The sequence below is a fragment of the Choloepus didactylus genome, chromosome 7 (genome assembly GCF_015220235.1).
Source record: "Choloepus didactylus isolate mChoDid1 chromosome 7, mChoDid1.pri, whole genome shotgun sequence".
NCBI lineage: Eukaryota > Metazoa > Chordata > Mammalia > Pilosa > Megalonychidae > Choloepus > Choloepus didactylus.
In genome coordinates, this window is record NC_051313.1 from 7,215,240 (window position 1) to 7,233,939 (window position 18,700).

Sequence of the window (18,700 nt, forward strand, 5' to 3'; positions counted from 1 at the left end):
GTATTCAGAATGTTATGCTACCATCACCACCATTCATTACCAAAACATTTCCATCATTACAAATAGGAACTTTGCATATTTGAAGACTTAACTTCCCATTCACTATCCCCATCCCATCCCTGGTAACTTATATTCTAGATTCTGATTCTGAGTTTTCCTATTCTAATGGTCTCAAATCAATGAGATCATACAATATTTGTCCTTTTGTGTCTGGGTTATTTCACTCAACAATGTATCTTCCAGGTTCATCCATGTTGTCGCATGTATCAAAACTTTGTTCCTTTTTACAACTGATTAAATATTACATTGTATGTATATACATTTTGTTTATCCTTCATTGGTTGTAGGAGATGTGAGCTGCTTCCATCTTTTGGTAATTGTGAATAATGCCACTATGAACATCGGTATGCAAATATGTGTTCAGGATCCTGCTTTCAATTATTTTGGGCATATACCTAGGATTGGGATTGCCAGGTCATATGGTAATTATATACTTAGCTTTCTGAGAAGCCACCGAACTGTCTTCCACAGCATCTGTACCATTTGACGTTGCCACCAACAATGAATGAGTGTTTCTATTTCTCCACATCCTCTCAAACACTTGTTATTTCTTTTTTTTTTTTTTAATGGCAGCCATTCTATTGGGTGTGAAATGGTATTTCACTGTTGTTTTGATTTGCATTTTGCTGATGGCTAATGATCTTGAGCATCTTTTCTTGTGAATTCTGGCTATTTGCATGTCTTCTTTGGAGAGAGAGCAGTTCAAGTTTTTGCTCATTTTTCATTTGGGTTTTTTGTGCTTTTATTGTGAAGTTGAAGTATTTCTTTATTTATTCTGGATATAAAACCTTTATGAGATATGTGGTTTCCAAATATTTTCTCCCATTGTGTAAGTTGTCATCTTACTTTCATGACAAAGTCCTTTGAGGACAAACGTCTTAAATTTTGGTGAGGTCTCATTTATCTATTTTTTCTTTTGTTTAGTGGTTTCTGTGAAGCTATTGCCCAACACTGGGTCCTAAAGATGCTTCCCTACATTTTCTTCAAGGAGTTTGATGATTCTAGTTCTTATATTAAGTTCTTTGGTCAATTTTGCCTTGATTTTGTATACTGTGTGAGGTAGGGGTACTCTTTCTCTTTTTTTGCAACTGGAGATCCAGTTTTCCCAGAACCACTTGTTTAAGACACTATTCTTTTTGAGTGCTCTTGCTACTTTATCAAAAATAAGTTGACCATAAATATTGAGGTTGATTTCTGAGCCTAAATTCAATTCTACTGTTTTTTTTTTTTTTTTTTTTTTTTTTTTTTTTTTTTTTAATGTCTGTCCTTGTATCAGTACCAAGCTGGTTTGTTTACTGGGGCTTTGGAATAAGTTATAAGATCAGAAGATGTGAGTCCTCCAACTTCATTCTTCTTTTTAAAGATGGCTTTAGCTATCTGGGGCCTCTTACCCTTCCATATGTATTTGATGATGGGCTTTTCCTTTTCTGCAAAGAAGGTTGTTAGTATTTTAATTGGGATTACATTCAATTTTTAAATTGCTTTGGGTACTATTGACATCTTAACACAGAATGTCCTTCCATTTATTTAGGTCTTCTTTAATTTCTTCTAGAGATGTTTTGTAGTCTTCTGTGTACAAATCCTTTATATCCTTGGTTAGACTTATTCTTAGATACTTGATTATTTTAGTTGCTATTGTGACTGGAATTTTTTTTCTTAACTTCTTTCTCTGATGGTTCATTGCTTGTGTATAGAAACACTACTGATTTTGGGGTGTTGATAGTGTACCCTGCCACTATGCTGAATTAGCTTCAGGAGCTTTGTTGTGGCCATTTCAGGATTTTCTGTATGTAGGATTTTATCATCTGCAAGTCCTGTTTGTAGGGTAGGTCTAGTGGTGATGAATTCCCTCAGCTTTTGTTTTTCTGAGCTTATCTTAATCTCTGCTTCATTTCTGAAAAATATTCTCACTGGAAATAAAATTCTTTGCTGGTGGCTCTTTTCTTTCAGCACTTTAAGTACTTCAACCCACTGCCTTCTTGCCTCCAGGGCTTCTGATGAGAAATCGGTACTCAATCTAATTGGGACTCCTGGTATATAACACATTGCTTTCCTCTTGCAGCTTCTAGAACTGTTTTTAGAAACTTTTCATTTGATGGTGTGATCAATATGTGATGGGGTGCATTTTTCTTCGTATTTATCCTGTTTTGTGTTTTCTGTACTTCTTGGATGTGCATAGTCACTTCTTTTGATAAGTTTGGGAAGTTCCTGTTATTATTTCTTTAAATATTCTTTCTACCCCTTTCTTTCATCTTCTTTTCCTTTTGGGACTCCCATAATGCATATATTGGTGTGCTTGGTGGGATCCCCTAGCTGTCTTAGGCTATTTTCACTTTTAGTATTTCTTCTTTCTGCTCCTCAGCCTGACTCATTTCAAGTATATTTTCTTCAAGTTCAGCTATTCTTTTTTCTGCAAGCTCCAATTTGCTCTTACAACCCTCCTGGGCATTTTTCATTTCAATTATTGTGGTTTTCAACTCCAGTAGTTCTGTTTGTTTCCTTTATAAAGTTTCTATCTCTTTACTTAAACTCTCGTATTGTTCATTCATTGTTTTCCTGATATCCTTTAATTCTTTCTCTGTACTTTCCTTCATCTCCTTGAGCATTCAGATCATTTCTTAACCTATTAGATTTTATTTTCCAACTTTACGCTCCTTGACAATGTATTTGCAAGGATTCAGAGAAAGAGACATTCAGGTATTATACAGGGATTATAAATTGGTTCAACCTGTATGAAGAGCAAATTGAAAATGTTTATCAGATTTTGAAGTGCAGATAAATCATCTCTGCCCAGCAAGCCGTCTTCTACAAATTTTTTGTTCTGGTAATATTTAAATATATGCCTGAAAAAGTGTTTACATATTTTTTATTGCAATATTATTCCTAAGAGAAAATATTAGAGACAATTAAACTGTCCATCAAGAGGAGATTGGTCAAATCAACTATGGTACATCCATACAGCAATATAGGATGCAGCTACAGACAGGTAATGAGGCAGCTCTGTAAGTCCTGCTGCAGAAAGAAATCCAAGGTATACGGTTGAGCTATAAAAAGCAAGGTATTGAACAACGCATTCATTCATCCACAAATATGTATTTATCAGCAGCTTTATGTATTGGTTATACTACCATTTGTGCTTTTAAAAAAGGTTATATATATGTATGTGTGATTGTATATGCATAACCTATTTCTGAAAGTATTCCCCAAACATTGGTAATAATGGTTGCCTCCAGGGCAGAGAAGCAGTGGATGGATTTTATAGCTTAGGACCAGGCTTATGAATGATCAGACCCTTACTTATCTAGGGAAACTTTGCTTGACTGATACATATTTAAGCAATTGAAAAGTTAGATTTGTATTATAATGTATAAATTGGTTTATTTTTATTTTTATTTTCTAATGCAGTTTTATTAAGATATATTCACACACCATAGAAACCATCTGAAGTACACAATCACTGGCTCAGTGTCATCACATAATTGTGCACACATCCCTGTGATCAAATTTAGAACATTTTCATTACTCCAGAAAATAAATAAAAATAAAAAAGAAAACCAAAATCCTCCCATACTCCTTCTCTCCCCCTATTACTGGCCCGTAGTATTGGTGTGGTACATTTGTTTCTGTCGATGAAAGAGTATTAAAATATTACTGTTAACTATAGTCGATGGTTTGTAATAGGTACATTTTCCCCATATGCTCCTCTATTATTAACCCCTTAAAATAGTGTTGTATATTTGTTCTAATTCACAAAATACCTTTTTTATATTTGAACAGTTAATCACAGACATTGTCCGCCTCAAGAGTCACCATGTTATATATTTCCATGTTTTAACCTCCAACTTTCATTTTTTTGCAGGCTTTGTTTGGTGTGTCCACATTCTCTTCTTTTTTGTTAGTGTTTCTGTACTTTTATCCTCTTCCTTTGGATGGGCCATCATTTCTTGTTTCTTTATTTGTCTTGTACTCTTTAATTGTACACTGTACATTTTGACATTTTAGGTTGTTAACTCTGGGATTTATCCCCTGGATGTCTGCTTCTTGATTTTATAACCAGCTGGTGCTAAGACAGAGTGTTTCTTGGGCTTCAGCCTCCAACAGGGAGGTCTGTCCAAGGCGAATGCAGTGTGCAGGGTTTTTCGTGTGTTTCTGTCCTTTGCTTGTTAGTTGTTTTTCAGGCATCTGGTTGTCCCCTCTGTTTCATAGGAGATGGATCTCTCTCCCCTGAGTGTTTGAAGCCAGCATGCCTTTGTCCCAGCCCATCTGCCTCTATAGTATTTTACCCTCCTTTTGTTGTCTCAAGCTGCTTTTGCCTGGAGGCCCCCTCTGGGAGGAGGACCACCCTGGGGAGGACTTTCCCTAGTCAGTATTTCTCAGGCAAAACAGGGCCAAGGAGGCCCCGGTGGGTCACACACCTGCCCCAAAGTGCCCTGAGGAGGGGATCAGCAGGAGTGCCGAGAGCTTCTATGAGGGCTTCTCAAAGCTGACCTCTCCGGCCAGTCTGCCGAGTGCAGCCACAGCCCGCTGTACCCCACAGCTCCGAGGAAGAGCTGCATCTTTGGATCTTCACCACCTCCACCCATCTCCAGGGAGGGCTGACACAATGACTGCCCTCAGAGCCAGGACACAGAGATCTCAATTTGCTGATCAAAAGCCATAAGCAGCTGTCAGCTGTGTGCACCCCTGTTCTTGGGAGGGGGGACTTTTACGGTACTTTCTGTCACCAGTGAGTTAGCCAGGGACTGGCTCCTGCTGTGAGATGAGGTTGGGGTGCTGGTAGCCAACACAAAGAGAGAGCAATTACTCTTCTTTACTGGAATTTATCAGTCTCTTCCTTGGACTATTCCATGGATGCTGACCTCTGGAGTTTCAAAATAGTGGTTTCAGACACTTCCTGCCTGTTTAATGATTGTTATGGTGGAGGGACTGAGCCCTGGAGCTCCCTACTCTACCATCTTTTCCTGACTTATTTTCGTTTAAGCTGGACTATTTAAAAAATAAAATTAACACTCTAATTTACAGAATTTTTACCTTCACCACAATATTTTTAAGTGAAAGATTAGTAAAATCATTTTACATTACAGTTATATTTATATGCATCTCTACTTACATGGATCTTTTATGGGACACAGCCAAGCCATACATAAAGCTAAACTTATAAAGATCAGAAATGCTATTCATTGAAATTGATATACACCCTTGCATTTCCTTTTCAATTCATTTCAATTTAATAAAATGTATTACATGCATATCCCTGAAGAAAGCTCTGTCTCAACCCTTCTTGGAATATCTAGAATATCCTCCATTCAATGAGCTTAGTGCTTTATATGAGGGTCAATTATGTACACAAATAATTGTAGCAAAAGGCTGAAAGTGGAAATGTGCAAAAAGATCTTTTTTTTCTTTTTTTAAAGTGCTAAAATAAGTTGTTGAGAAGGAAAAAATAATTTCTGGAAGAGTCACAGAAAGTTAAATTTAAGAAGTGGTCCGGGATCTGATACTTGTTTCAGTTTTAAAAATGTTTATTGAGGTAAACATATTTTGCATGCAGTAAAATGCGCTAGTAATAGGTGTACAGCTGGATAACATTTTATGTATGTCTACACCCCTCTGTGATTACAGCCAGATTGAAGCACGGAACATTCATTTACCCACATGTCCCTTTTCAGTTGCTGTCACCCACCTCAGAGGTAACCATTATTTTAATTCCTATTACAGATCAGTTTTGCCTCCCCTAGAACTTGGTTTGATTGAAATCATACCACACAGTGCATACCCTTTTGCGTCTACTTTTCTTTCTTGACACAGTGTGTCTGAGCTCCTTCCAAGCTGCTCTATGTGTAATTCCACCTGCTGATTGCTGAGTCTTTTATGATAGACTCTTGGGGGGTTTCCAGTTTGGGAGAATTATGAAAGAAATGTTTATTCACATTCTTGCACAAGTAAACAACCCTTTCTCTTAAGTGTGTTCTTGAGAGAAGAATTTCTAAGTTACAGAGTAGGTGCATGCAAACAGTTTTCCATGGTGGTTCAACCATCTGATGCTCCTGCCAACGATAAGTGACCCTCCTGCTATCTCCACTCATGCCACCACTTGCTGTTCTGTTCAGTTTTCATCTTTACATGATTGTATAATAATCTCTCTCTGTAGTTTTAATTTGCATCTTCCTGATAACATATGATGTTGAGTATCTTATATTATGTCTTTTTAGACTCTTCAGGTATCTTCTTTCATGAAAACTCCTTATATATATTTATTTATATGTTTATATATTTATATATTTATACACACACTGCATCAGGTATGTTATAACCCAACATACGCACTCCTGGATATCACTGTGGTGAGCAAAATTATGCAATAAAACAATACAGTTATGAAAAAAGAAAGTGGGCTTAGGGACACAGCACTCAAATATTTTGTCAGTTACACACAACAAACACACAGAAAAGAACCAATTTAATCTGAGATGCTGAGCTCTTTGTGTAAACCTGGTCAGTCCCTGGAACTTTGGATATCTGTATAACACCTTAGACTCACAGCTAGAGTTTGGCAGCTATGAATGTCAGTATTACCCTACACAGTAAATGTTAAAAAAGCTGAAAAAGAATTCAGACTTCAATTTGAGATATAAATGAAGCTGATCTGATTAGGACTAAGGCAAATCAGACTAAAAGATAAAGGACAATGTGGAATGTGTTTTAAAACTTCAACTTCTGTGGGACACCAAAGGAAGAGATGTTTATTTGAGACAAAATCTGTATTTTCTGTAGCATACTATATAATTTAGCTTGGATGGTCAGTTAGTTCAAACACCATAATTACATGGAACTTTGAATAAAGAGTGATATCTGGTTGGTCTGTACAGGTTAGTGTGAAGCCCCAATATATCCCAAAGAAATTTGAGCAGAAAATAAAAATGCAAAGCTCTCTTGAGGGACTGGGGAAAAATATGGAAATATTAAATGTCCCTACCTGAGGAATTACTGATATTCTCACAAGCATTGGGGACTACCAATTTAGAAAGCTGAGACCTCAATCTTGGGGCTTGCCCTTATGAAACCTGTTACTGCCAAGGAGTGGCTAAGCCTAATTATATTTGTGCCTAAGAGTCACCCCCGGAGAACCTCTTTTGTTGCATAGGTGTGGCCTCTCTCTCTAAGCCAACTTGGCAGATAAACCCACTGTCCTATCCCCCTATGTGACTCCCAGGAGTATAAATGGGGACTCTCTGGCAAAATGGGGCATGACTCCCAGAGACAAGCCTGGACCTGGCATCATGTAATTGAGAAAGTCTTCTTAAACAAAAGGGGGAAGAGAAATTAAACAAAATAAAGTTTCAGCAGTTGAGAGATTTCGAATGGACTTGAGAAGTCATTCTGGAGGTTATTCTTATGTGTTATGTAGATATCCCTTTTTAGTTTTTAGTGTACTGAAATAGCTAGAAGGAAATACCTGAAACTGTTGAACTGCAACCCAGTAGCCTTGATTCTTGAGGACAACTGTATAACTACATAGCTCATCGGTGTGACCTTGTGGTTGTGAAAATCTTGTGGCTCACACTCCCTTTATCCAGTGTATGGACAGATGAGTAGATGGGGACAAAAATTAAATGAATTATGGGGGGTAGGGCAATGGTGGAGGATGGGGGATGGGATGTTTTAGGTGTTCAAGAATTGATTGTGGTGATGAATGTACAACTATATGATGGCATTGTGAACAATTGATTGTACACTGTGAATGATTATACGGTATGTGAATATATCTCAATAAAAGTGAATTTTAAAAAAGAACCTATTTAAAATGATAGCGTATTTTGCACATTAGGAAATGCATAAATATTCCAATAAATATGACACTATTCCTTGAACAAGAGCAGACTTTGGGTGTCCAAAGGATTGCAACTTGTGATTATGAGCTGGTAGAGGAGGGCTGTTTGAGTTCAGATGGAAAGTTGTACACCAGTGAGAAAACAAAATGCACAGGAACTGAAGCAGCATCAGATGTCTGAAGACGTGCTCATGTGTGTGATTCATCTACTCCTGCGCAGCCCAGTTCTGTTGGGTGCAGGTTTTCTTTTTTTCATGTAGTGTTTCTTATGGATGTAATTGTGCATAAGTGAACTCAAAATTTGCATTATGTGCAAATTATTTCCTAATATATCAAATGTGTTGGAAGAAATTTACATTTTCAAAACTAGTGTTAGAATACACTAACCATACTTTTTAAACAGAATTCCCAAATGGGTAGGTAATAATTTAAACCCTGGGCTAATTAACGCATTAAAAACCTTGGATACCTAGATTGGCAATTACATTCTGTAAAAGGCTAGAGAATAAATATTTTAAGCTTTGGGAGCATACATCTCTTTCACAACTACTCAACTCTGCTGTAATGGGCAGAAGCAGCCATTGATGATACAAAAACAACTGATCATAGCTGTGCACCAATAAAAGTTTATTCATAAAAATAGGTGATAGGCCAGCAGGTTAAAAACATCTGCATCTTAGTTTTATAAATTATCAGAGTCTGTAGCTTTGTGATGAGTGTGAATAAACACATATTTTTTGCCACTTTAAGAAGATATAAAAGGGAAGTGGCTGAAGAAAGTTTTGTCCATTTTTAAGTTTTGCTAACCTCCTATAATCCTAATATATGACACTCAGCTTACAATGTATACCTTCAGTATTTTTCTGTGAAATAGAAGTTAGTTATTTTGTTAAAATGAATAATTAATAGGAGTTATTGAAAGAGTACTAGGAGGAGGTGGGGCAAGATGGCAGACTGGTGAGCTGTATGTTTTAGTTACTCCTCCAGGAAAGTAGGTAAAAAGCCAGGAACTGCGTGGACTGGACACCACAGAGCAATCTGACTTTGGGCATACTTCATACAACACTCATGAAAACGTGGAACTGCTGAGATCAGCGAAATCTGTAAGTTTTTGCGGCCAGGGGACCCGCGCCCCTCCCTGCCAGGCTCAGTCCTGTGGGAGGAGGGGCTGTCAGCTCCGGGAAGGAGAAGGGAGAACTGCAGTGGCTGCTCTTATGGAAAACTCATTCTACTGATTCAAACTCCAACCATAGATAGACTGAGACCAGACACCAGAGACTCTGAGAGCAGCCAGCCCAGCAGAGAGGAGACAGGCATAGAAAAAAAACAACACGAAAAACTCCAAAATAAAAGCGGAAGATTTTTGGAGTTCTGGTGAACATAGAAGGGGGAAGGGCAGAGCTCAAGCCCGAGCTCAGGCCCTGAGGCGCATATGCAAATCCCGAAGAAAAGCTGATCTCTCTGCCCTGTGGACCTTTCCTTAATGACCCTGGTTGCTTTGTCTATTAGCATTTCAATAACCCATTAGATCTCTGAGGAGGGACTTTTTTTTTTTTTTTTTTAAAATCCTTTTTTCTTTTCCTAAAACAATTACTCTAAGAAGCCCAATACAGAAAGCTTCAAAGAATTGCAATTTGGGCACGTCAAGTCAAGAGCAGAACTAAGAGAGCTCTGAGACAAAAGGCAATAATCCAGTGGCTGAGAAAATTCAATAAACAACACAACTTCCCAAGAAAAGGGGGGTGTCCACTCACAGCCACCATCCTGGTGGACAGGAAACACTCCTGCCCATCGCCAGCCCCATAGCCCAGAGCTGCCCCAGACAACCCAGTGTGACGGAAGTGTTTCAAATAACAGGCACACACCACAAAACTGGGCGTGGACATTAGCCTTCCCTGCAACCTCAGCTGAATGACCCAGAGCTGGGAAGGTGGAGCAGTGTGAATTAACAAAGCCCCATTCAGCCATCATTTGAGCAGACTGGGAGCCTCCCTACACAGCCCAGCAGCCGAGAACTGCCCTGGGGGGACGGCACTCACCTGTGACATAGCACAGTCATCCCTCAACAGAGGACCCGGGGTGCACAGCCTGGAAGAGGGGCCCACTTGCAAGTCTCAGGAGCCATACGCCAATACCAAAGACTTGTGGATCAGTGGCATAGACAAACTGTGGCAGGACTGAACTGAAGGATTAGACTATTGCAGCAGCTTTAAAACTCTAGGATCATCAGGGAGATTTGATTGTTAGGGCCACCCCCCCTCCCCGACTGCCTAGAAACACGCCCCACATACAGGGCAGGCAACACCAACTACACACGCAAGCTTGGTACATCAATTGGGCCCCACAAGACTCACTCCCCCACTCACCAAAAAGGCCAAGCAGGGGAGAACTGGCTTGTGGAGAACAGGTGGCTCGTGGACGCCACCTGCTGGTTAGTTAGAGAAAGTGTACTCCACGAAGCTGTAGATCTGATAAATTAGAGATAAGGAATTCAGTAGGTCTACAAACCCTAAAAGAACCCTATCAAGTTCAGCAAATGCCACGAGGCCAAAAACAACAGAAAATTATAAAGCATATGAAAAAACCAGACGATATGGATAACCCAAGCCTAAGCACCCAAATCAAAAGACCAGAAGAGACACAGCACCTAGAGCAGCTACTCAAAGAACTAAAGATGAACAATGAGACCATAGTACGGGATATGAAGGAAATCAAGAAGACCCTAGAAGAGCATAAAGAAGACATTGCAAGACTAAATAAAAAAATGGATGATCTTATGGAAATTAAAGAAACCGTTGACCAAATTAAAAAGATTCTGGACACTCATAGTACAAGACTAGAGGAAGCTGAACAACGAATCAGTGACCTGGAAGATGACAGAATGGAAAATGAAAGCATAAAAGAAAGAATGGGGAAAAAAATTGAAAAACTCGAAATGGACCTCAGGGATATGATAGATAATATGAAACGTCCAAATATAAGACTCATTGGTGTCCCAGAAGGGGAAGAAAAGGGTAAAGGTCTAGGAAGAGTATTCAAAGAAATTGTTGGGGAAAACTTCCCAAATCTTCTAAACAACATAAATACACAAATCATAAATGCTCAGCGAACTCCAAATAGAATAAATCCAAAAAAACCCACTCCGAGACATATACTGATCACACTGTCAAACATAGAAGAGAAGGAGCAAGTTCTGAAAGCAGCAAGAGAAAAGCAATTCACCACATACAAAGGAAACAGCATAAGACTAAGTAGTGACTACTCAGCAGCCACCATGGAGGCAAGAAGGCAGTGGCACGATATATTTAAAATTCTGAGTGAGAGGAATTTCCAGCCAAGAATACTTTATCCAGCAAAGCTCTCCTTCAAATTTGAGGGAGAGCTTAAATTTTTCACAGACGAACAAATGCTGAGAGAATTTGCTAACAAGAGACCTGCCCTACTGGAGATACTAAAGGGAGCCCTACAGACAGAGAAACAAAGACAGGACAGAGAGACTTGGAGAAAGGTTCAGTACTAAAGAGATTCGGTATGGGTACAATAAAGGATATTAATAGAGAGAGGGAAAAATATGGCAAACATAAACCAAAGGATAAGATGGCCGATTCAAGAAATGCCTTCACGGTTTTAACATTGAATGTAAATGGATTAAACTCCCCAATTAAAAGATATAGATTCGCAGAATGGATCAAAAAAATGAACCATCAATATGTTGCATACAAGAGACTCATCTTAGACACAGGGACACAAAGAAACTGAAAGTGAAAGGATGGAAAAAAATATTTCATGCAAGCTACAGCCAAAAGAAAGCAGGTGTAGCAATATTAATCTCAGATAAAATAGACTTCAAATGCAGGGATGTTTTGAGAGACAAAGAAGGCCACTACATACTAATAAAAGGGGCAATTCAGCAAGAAGAAATAACAATCGTAAATGTCTATGCACCCAATCAAGGTGCCACAAAATACATGAGAGAAACACTGGCAAAACTAAAGGAAGCAATTGATGTTTCCACAATAATTGTGGGAGACTTCAACACATCACTCTCTCCTATAGATAGATCAACCAGACAGAAGACCAATAAGGAAATTGAAAACCTAAACAATCTGATAAATGAATTAGATTTAACAGACATCTACAGGACATTACATCCCAAATCACCAGGATACACATACTTTTCTAGTGCTCACGGAACTTTCTCCAGAATAGATCATATGCTGGGACATAAAACAAGCCTCAATAAATTTAAAAAGATTGAAATTATTCAAAGCACATTCTCTGACCACAATGGAATACAATTAGAAGTCAATAACCATCAGAGACTTAGAAAATTCACAAATACCTGGAGGTTAAACAACACACTCCTAAACAATCAGTGGGTTAAAGAAGAAATAGCAAGAGAAATTGCTAAATATATAGAGACGAACGAAAATGAGAACACAACATACCAAAACCTATGGGATGCAGCAAAAGCAGTGCTAAGGGGGAAATTTATAGCACTAAACGCATATATTAAAAAGGAAGAAAGAGCCAAAATCAAAGAACTAATGGATCAACTGAAGAAGCTAGAAAATGAACAGCAAACCAATCCCAAACCAAGTACAAGAAAAGAAATAACAAGGATTAAAGCAGAAATAAATGACATAGAGAACAAAAAAACAATAGAGAGGATAAATATCACCAAAAGTTGGTTCTTTGAGAAGATCAACAAGATTGACAAGCCCCTAGCTAGACTGACAAAATCAAAAAGAGAGAAGACCCATATAAACAAAATAATGAATGAAAAAGGTGACATAACTGCAGATCCTGAAGAAATTAAAAAAATTATAAGAGGATATTATGAACAACTGTATGGCAACAAACTGGATAACGTAGAAGAAATGGACAATTTCCTGGAAACATATGAACAACCTAGACTGACCAGAGAAGAAATAGAAGACCTCAACCAACCCATCACAAGCAAAGAGATCCAATCAGTCATCAAAAATCTTCCCACAAATAAATGCCCAGGGCCAGATGGCTTCACAGGGGAATTCTACCAAACTTTCCAGAAAGAACTGACACCAATCTTACTCAAACTCTTTCAAAACATTGAAGAAAATGGAACACTACCTAACTCATTTTATGAAGCTAACATCAATCTAATACCAAAACCAGGCAAAGATGCTACAAAAAAGGAAAACTACCGGCCAATCTCCCTAATGAATATAGATGCAAAAATCCTCAACAAAATACTTGCAAATCGAATCCAAAGACACATTAAAAAAATCATACACCATGACCAAGTGGGGTTCATTCCAGGCATGCAAGGATGGTTCATCATAAGAAAAACAATCAATGTATTACAACACATTAACAAGTCAAAAGGGAAAAATCAATTGATCATCTCAATAGATGCTGAAAAAGCATTTGACAAAATCCAACATCCCTTTTTGATAAAAACACTTCAAAGGGTAGGAATTGAAGGAAACTTCCTCAACATGATAAAAAGCATATATGAAAAACCCACAGCCAGCATAGTACTCAATGGTGAGAGACTGAAAGCCTTCCCTCTAAGATCAGGAACAAGACAAGGATGCCCGCTGTCACCACTGTTATTCAACATTGTGCTGGAAGTGCTAGCCAGGGCAATCCGGCAAGACAAAGAAATAAAAGGCATCCAAATTGGAAAAGAAGAAGTAAAACTGTCATTGTTTGCAGATGATATGATCTTATATCTAGAAAACCCTGAGAAATCAACGATACACCTACTAGAGCTAATAAACAAATTTAGCAAAGTAGCGGGATACAAGATTAATGCACATAAGTCAGTAATGTTTCTATATGCTAGAAATGAACAAACTGAAGAGACACTCAAGAAAAAGATACCATTTTCAATAGCAACTAAAAAAATCAAGTACCTAGGAATAAACTTAACCAAAGATGTAAAAGACCTATACAAAGAAAACTACATAACTCTACTAAAAGAAATAGAAGGGGACCTTAAAAGATGGAAAAATATTCCATGTTCATGGATAGGAAGGCTAAATGTCATTAAGATGTCAATTCTACCCAAACTCATCTACAGATTCAATGCAATCCCAATCAAAATTCCAACAACCTACTTTGCAGACTTGGAAAAGCTAGTTATCAAATTTATTTGGAAAGGGAAGATGCCTCGAATTGCTAAAGACACTCTAAAAAAGAAAAACGAAGTGGGAGGACTTACACTCCCTGACTTTGAAGCTTATTATAAAGCCACAGTTGCCAAAACAGCATGGTACTGGCACAAAGATAGACATATAGATCAATGGAATCGAATTGAGAATTCAGAGATAGACCCTCAGATCTATGGCCGACTGATCTTTGATAAGGCCCCCAAAGTCACCGAACTGAGCCATAATGGTCTTTTCAACAAATGGGGCTGGGAGAGTTGGATATCCATATCCAAAAGAATGAAAGAGGACCCCTACCTCACCCCCTACACAAAAATTAACTCAAAATGGACCAAAGATCTCAATATAAAAGAAAGTACCATAAAACTCCTAGAAGATAATGTAGGAAAACATCTTCAAGACCTTGTATTAGGAGGCCACTTCCTAGACTTTACACCCAAAGCACAAGCAACAAAAGAGAAAATAGATAAATGGGAACTCCTCAAGCTTAGAAGTTTCTGCACCTCAAAGGAATTTCTCAAAAAGGTAAAGAGGCAGCCAACTCAATGGGAAAAAATTTTTGGAAACCATGTATCTGACAAAAGACTGATATCTTGCATATACAAAGAAATCCTACAACTCAATGACAATAGTACAGACAGCCCAATTATAAAATGGGCAAAAGATATGAAAAGACAGTTCTCTGAAGAGGAAATACAAATGGCCAAGAAACACATGAAAAAATGTTCAGCTCCACTAGCTATTAGAGAGATGCAAATTAAGACCACAATGAGATACCATCTAACACCGGTTAGAATGCCTGCCATTAAACAAACAGGAAACTACAAATGCTGGAGGGGATGTGGAGAAATTGGAACACTTATTCATTGTTGGTGGGACTGTATAATGGTTCAGCCACTCTGGAAGTCAGTCTGGCAGTTCCTTAGAAAACTAGATATAGAGCTACCATTCGATCCAGCGATTGCAATTCTCGGTATATACCCGGAAGATCGGAAAGCAGTGACACGAACAGATATCTGCACGCCAATGTTCATAGCAGCATTACTCACAATTGCCAAGAGATGGAAACAACCCAAATGTCCTTCAACAGATGAGTGGATAAATAAAATGTGGTATATACACACGATGGAATACTACGCGGCAGTAAGAAGGAACGATCTGGTGAAACATATGACAACATGGATGAACCTTGAAGACATAATGCTGAGCGAAATAAGCCAGGCACAAAAAGAGAAATATTATATGCTACCACTAATGTGAACTTTGAAAAATGTAAAACAAATGGTTTATAATGTAGAATGTAGGGGAACTAGCAGTAGAGAGCAATTAAGGAAGGGGGAACAATAATCCAAGAAGAACAGATAAGCTATTTAACGTTCTGGGGATGCCCAGAAATGACTACGGTCTGTTAATTTCTGATGGATGTGGTAGGAACAAGTTCACTGAAATGTTGCTATATTATGTAACTTTCTTGGGGTAAAGTAGGAACATGTTGGAAGTTAAGCAGTTATTGTAGGTTAGTTGTCTTTTTCTTACTCCCTTGTTATGGTCTCTTTGAAATGTTCTTTTATTGTATGTTTGTTTTCTTTTTAACTTTTTTTTTTCATACAGTTGATTTAAAAAAGAAGGGAAAGTTAAAAAAAAAAAAAGAAAAAAGAAAAAAGACAAACAAGGAAAAAAAAAAAAAAAAAAAGATGTAGTGCCCCCTTGAGGAGCCTGTGGAGAATGCAGGGGTATTCGCCTACCCCACCTCCATGGTTGCTAACATGACCACAGACATAGGGGACTGGTGGTTTGATGGGTTGAGCCCTCTACCATAAGTTTTACCCTTGGGAAGACGGTTGCTGCAAAGGAGAGGCTAGGCCTCCCTATATTTGTGCCTAAGAGTCTCCTCCTGAATGCCTCTTTGTTGCTCAGATGTGGCCCTCTCTCTCTGGCTAAGCCAACTTGAAAGGTGAAATCACTTCCCTCCCCCCTACGTGGGACCAGACACCCAGGGGAGTGAATCTCCCTGGCAACGTGGAATATGACTCCCGGAGAGGAATGTAGACCCGGCATCGTGGGATGGAGAACATCTTTTTGACCAAAAGGGGGATGTGAAAGGAAATGAAATAAGCTTCAGTGGCAGAGAGATTCCAAAACGAGCCGAGAGATCACTCTGGTGGGCACTCTTACGCACACTTTAGACAACCTTTTTTAGGTTCTAAAGAATTGGGGTAGCTGGTGGTGGATACCTGAAACTATTAAACTACAACCCAGAACCCATGAATCTCGAAGACAGTTGTATAAAAATGTAGCTTATGAGGGGTGACAATGGGATTGGGAATGCCATAAGGACCAAACTCCACTTTGTCTAGTTTATGGATGGATGTGTAGAAAAGTAGGGGAAGGAAACAAACAGACAAAGGTACCCAGTGTTCTTTTTTACTTCAATTGCTCTTTTTCACTCTAATTATTATTCTTGTTATCTTTGTGTGTGTGCTAATGAAGGTGTCAGGGATTGATTTAGGTGATGAATGTACAACTATGTAATGGTACTGTAAACAATCGAAAGTACAATTTGTTTTGTATGACTGTGTGGTATGTGAATATATCTCAATAAAATGATGATTAAAAAAAAAAAAAAGAGCACTTAGCACTGTGCCTGAGACATAGTAGCCACTCAATAAATTGTTTGCAAAGCAAAAAAAAAAAAAAAAAAAAAAAGAGTACTAGGAGCAACATTGATAAAAAATACAACCTTGAATGTAAAGTAACAGAAGGAGGGTTTTGGTGTTATTTTTTCAAGGAAAAGAGAAGTTTTGATGTAAAACAAATCTCAATTAATTCATGATATGGAAAAGCATAGTGGAGGATAAAACTTGAATGTTTTTAGAAAGTGGTAGAGACTTTGGGGAAATTTAGTTTCATTTTCTTGGATTCATAATACCTGAGTTTGAAAAATGGCTATGAAAAATATTAAAATTTTTGTAAAGTTTGTTCAAGTTTATGGTATAATTCACAAGATAATTATATTTAAAAAAAAAGAACTGGAAAGAAAACTCATGAAACATTCACTGCAAGGTATGCTAGTTTGTCTTTTGTTAAAATAGCAAATTGGTTTTAGAATTATTAACAAGGGCTAGCAAAAAAGTATTCTTTATATTCTGTTTAATATGCTGCTATCACATATTCTTAATCTCATAAAAATGATTGTATTTGTTTTGTGGTGACTTTATTATGTGCTTGATAGTTGAAAATACAATAATAAATTTAAAAATTTAAAATTATAACAAGAACAGTGTTTTCTCACTTGTGAAAAACTGAATGTTCCTTACAATTGGTTTGAATCTTTAGGTTTATTTTTAAATATATTTTTGTCACTTTGATTAAATAGGTGTGAAAGTCATTATTTCCCAGGTGTTCATGATCCTGTTTTAGTCTAGCAATAAAATTCTGCTGACAACTCTTTTGATTTTGCATTCCCATGATCAGGCACTAAAAAATTAAAATAAAACAAAAACTAAATTCAGGATGTCTTTTACTCCTAAAATGATCCTTGAGATTTCCCGGAGGACCTGGAAAATTACAAAGATTTGATATTTCACCTTGTAAAAATAAGAATGGTAGAGATAATCAGATTAGTTTTGTGGGTGTTACATCTTTTAATTAGCTTAATACTCCACTTTGAGTGCATGGAAAGAGTTGTGGACTCAAAAGAGAGGCTCAGCCTTCCCAAGGTTTAATATGTTTAGGCAAATTACTGGTAATATAAATTTTTTGGATTGTAGTTTTATTATGCCTTTCTGTGCATAATATGCTTGCCCTCAGGAGAAGCTTTGACCAAACCCTTATAAAATAATTATGTATTATACTGCAATGAAACATTGTACTCTCTTCTGATATCATTGGTTACTGTAATAAATTAACCACTGCCTTTCAGTCTCATTATCAAACAAGTTTCTACCTTCTCTCTGATGTTGCCTGAAGTCTCCGCTGTAAGACAGGCTAGAATTTGTGTTTCGAAAAATGAAAAAGACTGTATCACACAATCTTAATGATTAATAACTCCAAAATAGACACTTGGGTGCAGGCTTCCAACCTGACCTCACCAAGACAACTTTCTGAATGTTCCAGTGTACTGAGCAAAGATTTCTGTGACTTTTCAGTCCAGAAGTAGATAAATTTCATGGGAACAGCCAGCCAGCACAGGCTCCTGAGGACCAAGAACTAATTTCATAAAAATGAATGAACTAATGAGGGAAATTTAATCATGGTAATTTGATTGGAATATTATTGATGCACCTTTGTTTTCTTTTTAGAGTTATGAGGAAGCCTTTTCTATTGTCTTAAATGCCACCTTACTCTCCTTAGCAGACTCTCCTTTTGTAAACCGAAATGATTTTCAATGACATCTGACTTTCAGTGATCTCTTAGAATTCAGAAACAAATACAGTGTCTCCTTACTTTTTATCAGAATGAGTTATTTCTATCAGTTTATTAAGAATCTAGCCCTCATTTTGCCAGCATATAAGTGGATAAATTCATAGTGCAGTTGCTGTCCATACCTGGAATAGTGTTTGATCTTGATGCCGACTTATTTAGGTATAATAAAAAGTGAAAGGTGGAGAGAAGAATGCATGCTGACTGGGGACTTACCAGCTCTCAATTAAGG